Source organism: Sebastes fasciatus, chromosome 9 (assembly GCF_043250625.1).
Source record: "Sebastes fasciatus isolate fSebFas1 chromosome 9, fSebFas1.pri, whole genome shotgun sequence".
In the NCBI taxonomy this organism is placed as follows: Eukaryota; Metazoa; Chordata; class Actinopteri; order Perciformes; family Sebastidae; genus Sebastes; species Sebastes fasciatus.
Genome location: NC_133803.1, coordinates 5755300 through 5765756, shown reverse-complemented (window position 1 = coordinate 5765756; position 10457 = coordinate 5755300).

The window sequence follows — 10457 nt, the reverse complement described above, 5'->3', positions numbered from 1 at the left end:
CAGCAGGTACTGAATTGTACATACACCATTGACTGGTCCTTTGTGACAGATGATGACACCGTCTCCCAGATCAGCCAATGACTAACGAACAGAACTGTCTCTGTTTCTCACCAGAAATTGTCAGGGTTGTCACAGATTGAAGTTTGTGGTTTGGTTTCTTATTTATTATTTCATCTCTTGCCTCTATGGCCCCTACTTCAACCTTTTTATTGTGGTAAGTACTTAGTGATGCTTCCTACATTTTGTATTTTGGTTGTATTTGTTTTAACACAAAATATGAAAATGTAAACAAATGCAATTATTTTTTTATGTCACATGGGCTTGTGAGTTTATTCTAAGTGTCTGTACACTCACTACAGCATCCTCCAGTGAACACATAAATAACTTCATAGTTAGTTCTTCAAATGAAGATTAGGAATTAAGCCTGGCTGTTATTTACTTGTGCTATACTGACAAAATCCATTTGATGTAATGGCTAAATAGAATACGTTTAAGCATAATATGCTTGTATGATGGTGTGATTGAGTGTTGACCTTCTCCACACCATATTAATGTTACAGCAACTACTGTTAAGTACTGCTAGTATTACTACTACCTTTCAACCTGCAACTGTTAACAGTTCATTTGGTTGGCAAAATTTTGGTAGAAATTGATGATGCATTTGGGTGTAAACACAAGACAAAATATGCAGGTGGTTCGATCAGATCTCCAAAATGAAAGCACAAAAGACTGCCCTAATACTCCAACAACACTCCACACGGGGCTTCATAATAATAGGCATAGCAGGCATAATAATACCAAACCTGGCAACCTCACTGTGACAGACTTCAGGAAGCTTCACACAGACACTGCACCAACTGTTCATCAAGAAATAGTTCCAGCGTGCAACCACAAATTGACGATTTTACATTCATGTTTGTGAACACATGAAACAAATGAGATGCAACATGTTAATAGGGATCTTTAGAGCTGTTGGTAGATGTATTTTTGAACTTTGCACAGAACCAGGCTAGCTGTTTCTCCCTGCTTCCTATGGGGCCACTATTGTAGCAAAACTATTTGCAAATGTGTGTGGAGAGTTGTGTAACTGCAACTCAATCCGTGTGTGTGTGTAATCAGATCTCCAAATGGTATTCAGATTTGCAATTATAGACAATCTGTAAATGCGTACATACAGACGTAGGCAAAGTTGTTGGTACCCTTCTGTTAAAGAGAGAAAAACCCACAATGGTCACTGAAATAACTTGAAACTGACAAAAGTAATAATAAATAAAAATGTACTGAAAATGAACTAATGAAAGTCAGACATTGTTTTTGAATTGTGGTTCAACAGAATCATTTTAAAAAACAAACTAATGAAACTGGCCAGGACAAAAATGATGGTACCCCTAGAAAAGATGTAAAATAATTTGACCATAGGGACATGTTAAACTAAGGTGTGTCCTGTAAATAGCATCACAGGTATCTTCAAACTTGTAATCAGTCAGTCTGCCTATTTAAAGGGTGAAAAGTAGTCACTGTGCTGTTTGGTATCATGGTGTGTACCACACTGAACATGGACCACAGAAAGCTAAGGAGAGAGTTGTCTCAGGAGATCAGAAAGAACATTATAGACCTTCATGTTAAAGGTAAAGGCTATAAGACCATCTCCAAGCAGCTTGATGTTCCTGTGACTACAGTTGCACATATTATTCAGAAGTTTAAGGTCCACGGGACTGTAGCCAACCTCCCTGGACGTGGCCGCAAGGGGAAAATTGATGACATATTGAAGAGACGGATAATACGAATAGTAACCAAAGAGCCCAGAACAACTTCCAAAGAGATTAGAGGTGAACTCCAAGGTCAAGGTACATCAGTGTCAGATCGCACCATCCGTCACTGTTTGAGCCAAAGTGGACTTAATGGAAGACAACCGAGGAGGACGCAAATCATAAAAAAGCGAGACTGGAATTTTCCAAAATGCATATTGACAAGCCACAAAGCTTCTGGGAGAATGTCCTTTGGACAGATGAGACAAAACTGGAGCTTTTTGGCAAGTCACATCAGCTCTATGTTCACAGACGAAGAGATGAAGCATCCAAAGAAAAGAACACTGTACCTAATGTGAAACATGGAGGAGGCTCGGTTATGCTCTGGGGCTTCTTTGCTTCATCTGACACAGGGTGTCTTGAATCTGTGCAGGGTGCAATGAAATCTCAAGACTATCAAAGCATTCTGGAGCGAAATGTGCTGCCCAGTGTCAGAAAGCTTGGTCTCAGTTGCAGGTCATGGGTCCTCAAACAGGATAATGACCCAAAACACAGCTAAAAACACCCAAGAATGGCTAAGAACAAAACATTGGACTATTCTGAAGTGGCCTTTTATGAGCCCGGATCTAAATCCTATTGAACATCTGTGGAAGGAGCTGAAACATGCAGTCTGGAGAAGGCACCCTTCAAACCTGAGACAGCTGGAGCAGTTTGCTCACGAGGAGTGGGCCAACATACCTGTCGACAGGTGCAGAAGTCTCATTGAGAGTTACAGAAATCACTTGATTGCAGTGATTGCCTCAAAAGGTTGTGCAACAAAATATTAAGTTTATGTTACCATCATTTTTGTCGAGGCCAGTTTCATTAGTTTGTTTTTTTAAATGATTCTGCTGAACCATAATTCAAAAACAATATCTGATTTTCATTAGTTAATTTTCAGTGAATTTTTATTTATTATTACTTTTGTCAGTTTCAAGTTATTTCAGTGACCATTGTTGGTTTTTCTTTCTTTAACGGAAGGGTACCAACGATTTTGCCTACGTCTGTAGATATTATTGGCTGAAAAGTCAAAGTATTTTGCTCCAAGAGCTGGAAATACAGACAAATCATCGGTTACAACTCAGCAGGCCTCTCAATCGGCCGTCTTTTTACACGTGACTTTTGCTACACTTCTGCCATGGCAGAGATCTTCTATGAACAAACATCTAACACTCAGACAATCATCTCTTTTTCTGTCTTTAGTTACAGATGGTGCTGCTTGATCATGAAACTCTATTTGGAAATGTGTTATTTGTTTTTAAGAACTGCTGTTAATCACCACAGGTCTGCCATGGGTAACTGTGACATCACTATTTTGGTGTGAGCGCCATCTTTTGGACTACTTCAGTTCTTCCCTCAGTCCATGAGGAGGAATCACAGAGACATGGAAACATGATGCATCTGACTGTTGTGGGGGGAAAAAAACATTATTTTGATAAAGGATATTTTGTGGATAATTACGTGTCTTCTGCTGATATCTACTGTACATATTTACTGCACAATCCAGCATTTCCAGAGAATCTTAAGCACTGATGCCAGAAAGGCTCAACTTTGGAATAGGTTATTAAACCAATGATTAAAAATGATTAACTATTAGATTTTTTTTTTTTTTTTTACAATTGCTATATTATCACCATTATTTCAATAAATCCAGATCATAACTAATATTATTATACTAATATTTATTGTTACCATTATTTAATTATGTACTACTATTTGCCTGTTGTTCTGATTGCTCTTATTAGTAAGTACATAATAGTAATTACAGTAGCAGTGTTAGGGATAGCCTCTAGATTGAAAGCATGATCAGTAAAACGGAGGAAGACATTTCATTGTACATAGTTTTATATAATAAAATAGTGACCTCTCTACAAGTATTAACCTTAACTTAGGAAAATAAGTCAATGCCATACTTGACAAGCGTGAGTTTTTACAATTCCTTCTGATAAATTAATTATTTTCTATCACGTCAGTAATTCAGTTCATGTCAGCCGACGGTACACACTCGTCTCCTGAGCGTCTAGCAGCAATTATAGCTCATCTATCCAGATTCTAAATACCTGGAGACAAAACTTTATTTTTCTACTCCTCGTAAATCATAAATCCTTTAATATAATAACGACTCGTTGAAATCGGTTGAAATATGTAGACATAATAGTGCTTTTTATCAAGAAAAATGGTTACAGGCCAGTCTTGCCTGGTCCAATATGGCGCCCACGTTGACGTATCGCTGCAACGGGCTGAAGCGTCTATGTGTCTATGTGTGTCTATGTGTGTCTATGGAAGCGGCGGTCTTTCTGGATATAAAGCAATATCACGTCTACATTTCTCAGCCGATTTCAATGAGTCGTTTTTATATTCAGTGGTTTATGAGTAGAAAAAAGTTTTGTCTCCAGTAAATTAGAATCTGGATAGTTCGGCTGTAATCGCTGCTAGACAACCAACACAATGCTAAAACACACACTCCTCTCTTGGGCGACTAGCAGCGGCAATGAAGCCAATATGGCCCCTACAGTACGTAGGCTATAGCTACAGTATTTGTCTGTGAAGCGCAGCAATGTCACACTCACTGAGCACCGTGACACTAAATGCGAGCTCTGTGCATGGCAGGCAGATTATTGGAGGATACTAACTACACCGCTGACAACTTCTGGAGAGACCGAGACAGGCGAGAGTCGTAGCTGCATTGTAGAGACTGAAAGAGAAGAGCGTCGACTAGTGGCAACCCGCAATTACACCTCTTGAGAACAGGAGGAATCGTGGGAGGGTGAAGATGTACAAAGCTAAAGAGCTAACTGAGACTTGAACAGAAGTTTCCCCACATACATTTTACGTAAAGCTTCATCCATATGACAGACAATATAACATAAAACCATGGCTGGTGTACAATGTGGTACTGTGCAGCCCAGCAATGTCACGCTTAAAAATCACTGAGCGCTACCGCCCACTGGTGGTATGTAGGCCGTATTGTGTAGCAAAAGTCACGTGTAAAAAGACAGCCGATCGAGAGGCCTGCTGAGCTGTAACCGATGACTTGTCTGTATTTCCAGATCTTGGAGCAAAATACTTTGTCTTTTCAGCCAATAATATCTATGTACACATTTACAGATTTGTCTACACATTTACAAATCTCAACACAAATCTGAACACCATTTGGAGATATTTTTTTTACACATTTACAAATCTGATTACGCACACACGGATTGAGATACAGTTACACAACTCCCCACACACATTTGCAAATAGTTTTGCTACAGTAAGTGGCCCCCATACTTCCGGTCTTACACTCTTAAGCCAGGCCAACCACGCCATGACTCCAGCTCCATATTTCACACACACACACACATGACATGAGGTTGTTCTTCTCATCTCGCTGTCAGAGAAGAGGTGCGCTTCCTAGAATCTGGAGCTAGTATTTTAAAAATATAGTTGCAGGGTGATTGTGATGGCTGTCGTGGTAAAGCGTCATGAAGTCACACGATCCAGAGTCAGTGCTTGCTAACAGTGTCAAGTCTGGAGGTGTATTAAATCACTGCGTGTAGCGTCTCAGAGATTTGAATATGAATTTTAAGAACTTGATTTTAAAAGATGTCGGGCATGATTTAAACTTTTGTAGATATTTTTTTTTCAGATGCTAGTTTTACTAGATTGAGCTTCGCAACCCTGATTTACAATTTCCAAATTTTGAAACACAAATTTTTTAAATTCTGGCACATGTTGATAACATGGCGTGTGACATTTCCAGGACTGCGGGTGCTAAGATGACCTCAGGAGGTGGGCTGAACCCCCTTGAACCAGAACCAAAGACTCACACCCTTCTGCACACCGTTCTCATGATCACATTCACACCCATTGGACACAAAACAGACACACATACAGTATGCTTGCACAAACACATGCAATAGGAATTGCACACATGCGCACACACATGTATGATCAGTGTATAGGAGAGATCATCCACCAGCTTACCTTTTCACAGTGAAGTACTTGCTGCTGATCTTCTTCTCGTTTCCTTTCCCTTTACGGATGTGTCGGGTGATGGGTGCAGTTCCTTAGAAAGCCTTCCTCCTCCTCCCCCTCCTCACATCCACAGGTGACCTCTCCCCCTTCTCTCTATCTTTAACTACACTCCATTCACCGAGCTGCACGCGATCCCTCTCCGCTCTCTCCTCTTCTTCTCTCCCTCCTTTTGTCTCAGCAGCTGTGAACAAGATGGAGGGAGACCTTGAGATAATCCTCTCTTACATCTGATTACAAATGTGAGGATGCAATCTTCAAATCCCTCGTTCTGTGAGAGGAGAGAGCTGGTTAGCTGGTTGGCTTATCCAGCTGTAGTGGGAGACGGATGGAGGGGGTGGGGTGTGGTCGGGGGGGTGATAATGAGAGGCGATATAGTCAGGCAGCCAGCTTCATTGTCCCTCCACCTGGGGAGAGGAGAGCAGGGTAGATGTGTGCACGAGAGAGCAAATAAAGAAAACAACCTTTTCTCTTTCTTTGTCTCAACTCCTCCTTTTTTTTAATCTTTGCTCACGTACACACTCGGCTCCACTCCGACCACAGCGTTTCACACTCTCTGTCGTTCTCTCTCTCAACACCCCTGTCACCCTCCCACCAACACCAACGCACTCTCCATCACTATCCCTTGTTGCTATGGAAACTGCAATACTCAATGGGCCTATGCATTTTTTTTTTTTTTCCAGACAGCAACAGACAGCCAGCTGGGAGTCGCTCATACTTGTGGTTGACTAAAGCTGCAGCCAATGTCACACGTCAACTCGTTGCTTTTCATTTCCATATATGTCAGAAAACATGGAGGACAACAAATGACGATGCGATGATGATGGCATATTAACAGATGGCTATAGCACAAGCATATACTGTATGGACGTAGTTCCTGTGATGTCACGCACACTCACACACACACAGTGTTATGTTTACCAGCAGCTGCTTTATTGGAGCAGGGAAATCTTAATTTGGTCAAGTGGGAGTGGAAGCCTGGCTGGAGCCGAGCTGGGATCAACTAGTGGTAACCGCCATGGCTGACTGTGATTGGCTACAACACCTGTCAATCATGCAAATATACCCCAAAAACATGCTTGTCTTTAAGCCCCGTGGCGGTGTCAGACTGAATTTTGCTTCCCATTCCCATACTTCAACAGACCAAATGGTGAATAAATAAACCAAATAAATGAAAAGATAACACAATTGATGCCAAGCAATTTATTCGTTTGGAACTGAATTCCAATAAACTTTGAAGCCGATTATAATATTATGAAATTTAATTCAGTTGCTCTGAAACTGTATTTGATCCTCACTGAAAATTCAGGGGTGCTCCAGCTCGCTAATTCTTGTCTCATTTGTGGTCCGATAAACAGTAAACTCAATCAAATGCAGTGCCTCATATTGCCATTTGCTGAGCTACTGGAGCTGTCATGTTGTCATATTTTGCGGAGACGGCCCTTTCCTTCCTCCAGAGCTAACAGTGTTTACCCGGAGGGTACGTTTTTTTTAATCCATATAAGTGGTTGATCACTGTAACCGTGATCACTATAAGCTGTTTCCACTGTATATTAATGCTCTGGATATAGAATAGAGCAGAGGTTCTCAAACTATGGTACGTATACCACTGGTGGTACGCGTGCTCCTTCTAGTGGTACACGGAGGAATCTCTGAAATATAAAAAAAACAAAACATGTAATACTATCAAAATACTACTACAAATGAAAATACCGTAACCATGAGATCATTGAAATGGGATTTAAAATAAGTTTTGGCTTTGCTGTAATATTTTTATTTTGAAACAAAAAAACGTATGCACGCGCTACTACCCCGCCACGTAGCAGCTACGTAGTCGGGGAGTAGTGTGTGCAAACCTCCACGATTAGTTACGAGCTAAACTGTGAAGACAAGATAGTGGGCGGTAAGAGGTGGCTAAAATGATGAAGGGTTCAAAAACACTGCAATCGTGGCTCCAAACGGGAACTGTTATTATGGTTTTATGGAAGAGTTTAAGTGCCAGTCAGTCAACAATAAGTAATATTATTATTAGGAATAAATCTGTCTCCTGCGTGAACTGTGCATTGCTGACTAGGGTACACCTACGCTACTGTATTTTAACATCGGTCATAATGGTGCTACTTTATTTTCTGAGGAGGTACGTGATGTAAAAAGTTTGAGAACCACTGGAATAGAGAAGCGTTCATGTTTACACTTGTCACTGTGAATTATCTTTGAAACATTATTCATGACCCCAGTGGAGATTACAGTGGTGTGGTGGTATATGTGTTTGTGTGGGGATATAAAGAATTCATTTTATTGCCTCTGTGTATGTGCGTGTGCGTTGGGTAGGGGTTGTGGGGGTGGCTAACAGCTGTGCCCAGATTAAGACTAAGATTTCCTTGGAGCAGCTCTGTGTGTGTGTTTCTGTACAGTGTTATTTGTTTGCAATCCATGTGTGTTTAAAGTATTAAAGTATATCTCTTTGTGTTTGCAATGCATGTGTGTGTAATCCTCAAATTGTTTCTTTCATTACGTCCCAATCTGCACCTGCGCTGTGTGACCGCTGCCGTCTGTGTTTCAGCGGTGTTCTGCAGACTCTGTCCTCTCCTTCAGGCGTTACTATACGGTGTAAAGATGTTCCCTGCACCGACGTGATGCATAACCAATCAACCCCACAGTATGTCAAGATGGAGACACCATCATCTGCAAAACACCTCATGGAACTGACTTGTGAGACCCTCACAATCTCACCACCCACCCACACGTTCACATTTGGCCGGCTGCAGACTGTCCACTAGGGTGAGCTGTTTAGTCGTTGTCATTTAGGGAGGAAAGTAAACAGCAGCATCTGTGCAAAACCTGCAGATGAAGAAATGTTGGATGTTGCCTCCTAGAAGAAGCCTCAATATTAAGCTTCCTCAGGCACTTGGCCTCTGTAACCCCCCCACAGTTTCAAGAGTGGATTATCCTGTTCAGTGGCTCTGTACCACTAAACAAACTCAGGGACTTGAACACTCAAGTGTGCTTTAACACAACACCGAATAGTAAGCAAGTGTGTCCCACATGAATGCCATAATGCAGTACATACAGTATCACCCTCATTATCCAATATTGCTTCGGAGGGTCATTCTGTCTGCTGGTAGGAAAGACTGCAACAGATACACCGTTTGCTGGTTTCACTACACAGCAGCAGGAGTTGGTTGGGCTTGACATGCCGAGACAGCTCGTACACAACCCTAAGCCTGTCTTGGCTATTACCTGGAGGAAAATAGGCTAGGGGAGGGGACTAACAAATAAACTCCAAAACACACCAGAAACCAGAAATCATGGAAGGTTGGGCTAGAAACTCCAACCTATAAAAAACCCACGACACAGAAACATCGACAAAAACCCCCAATGTACTTTTCTAGGCGGAAGTCGGGCCGTTTTGTCTTCATGCGACACCGAGCAACTTTCATAGGAATGAACGGGGCCTCGCCTCCAACGCCGTGTCCAGTTCTCTTAATACATCCATGGGATGAAGGGCTTTCGTCAATGGTCTATGTTCCCTAGAGAACACAAAGGCCTAAGTAAGTAACTACGGATGCACCGATACCACTTTTTTTCAAACCGAGTACAAGTACAAGTACTTACATTTGGGTACTCGCCGATACCGAGTACCGATACGAGTACTTCTCTGTGCCTCGTTAACAGCCACCTGGAGGGTATGAGCGACACACGACAGGCTGGGGAGTCTCGCATACGAGGCGGTGCGCTGCGACCGGCTCTTGTTCGGCTTGGAAAGGCTCGGGGCGAAGGTGCAACCCGGGGCCGTGGACAAAGTGCTCGCTGCGCCTTCTCTCCCCACCGGGAGAGGGACGGGGCCCCCTGCTCCCGTTGCGACTGTCAACCGGGGCAGACTGTCCTCAGTGCGCCCCAACCGCGTCGTGCCCCCAAGGCGGGGTTCACCCCACGTAAAAGGCACCAAGGGTCTGCGGTGAAGTCTGCAACCCGCCCGACCCGTCTTGAAACACAAATCAAGGAGTCTAACATAGGCGCGAGTCAGAGGGTGCAAACAAAACCCCGTGGCGCAATGAAAGTGAGGGCCGGCGCACGCCAGCTGAGGTGGGATCCCGGCCCCGCGGGGTTGGGTGCAGCACCGGCCCGTCTCGCATGCACCGCCGGGGAGGTGGAAAGTGAGCGCGTGCGATAGGACCCGAAAGATGGTGACGAGAGGTTAACGTCGAGCTGTCGTAAAGTGGTATCGGTGCCATTGTATATGAGCCGTTTTGCGAGTACGAGTACATGAGTACATGAGTACATGAGCACAGTATCGGACACAATACTGGTATCGGTATCGGTGCATCCCTATAAGTAAGTAAAGTTTGGAGGGTCATTCAGTGATAAGTGTGCCGTGGGTGGTATATTCTAATGAGCCCACATGTGACATAGGAAGGGGGAGCCAGAACTAAATGGCTTGTTGAATCACATGTTTTCTGATCCAGGCAGCCCACAAAAAACTGACAGGCTTGTCTTATTTCACAGTTTGTGGGTTGCTAGGCGCTCCAGATACCCAGATGGTTGTGAACAAGCACTGAAAAAGGTACAGTTTTCATGATATGTCCCAGTTAAAGTAACCTGCATGTGGTTTTAATGAGCCTGTTGGATGATGTTTTTTTCTACGGTCACATA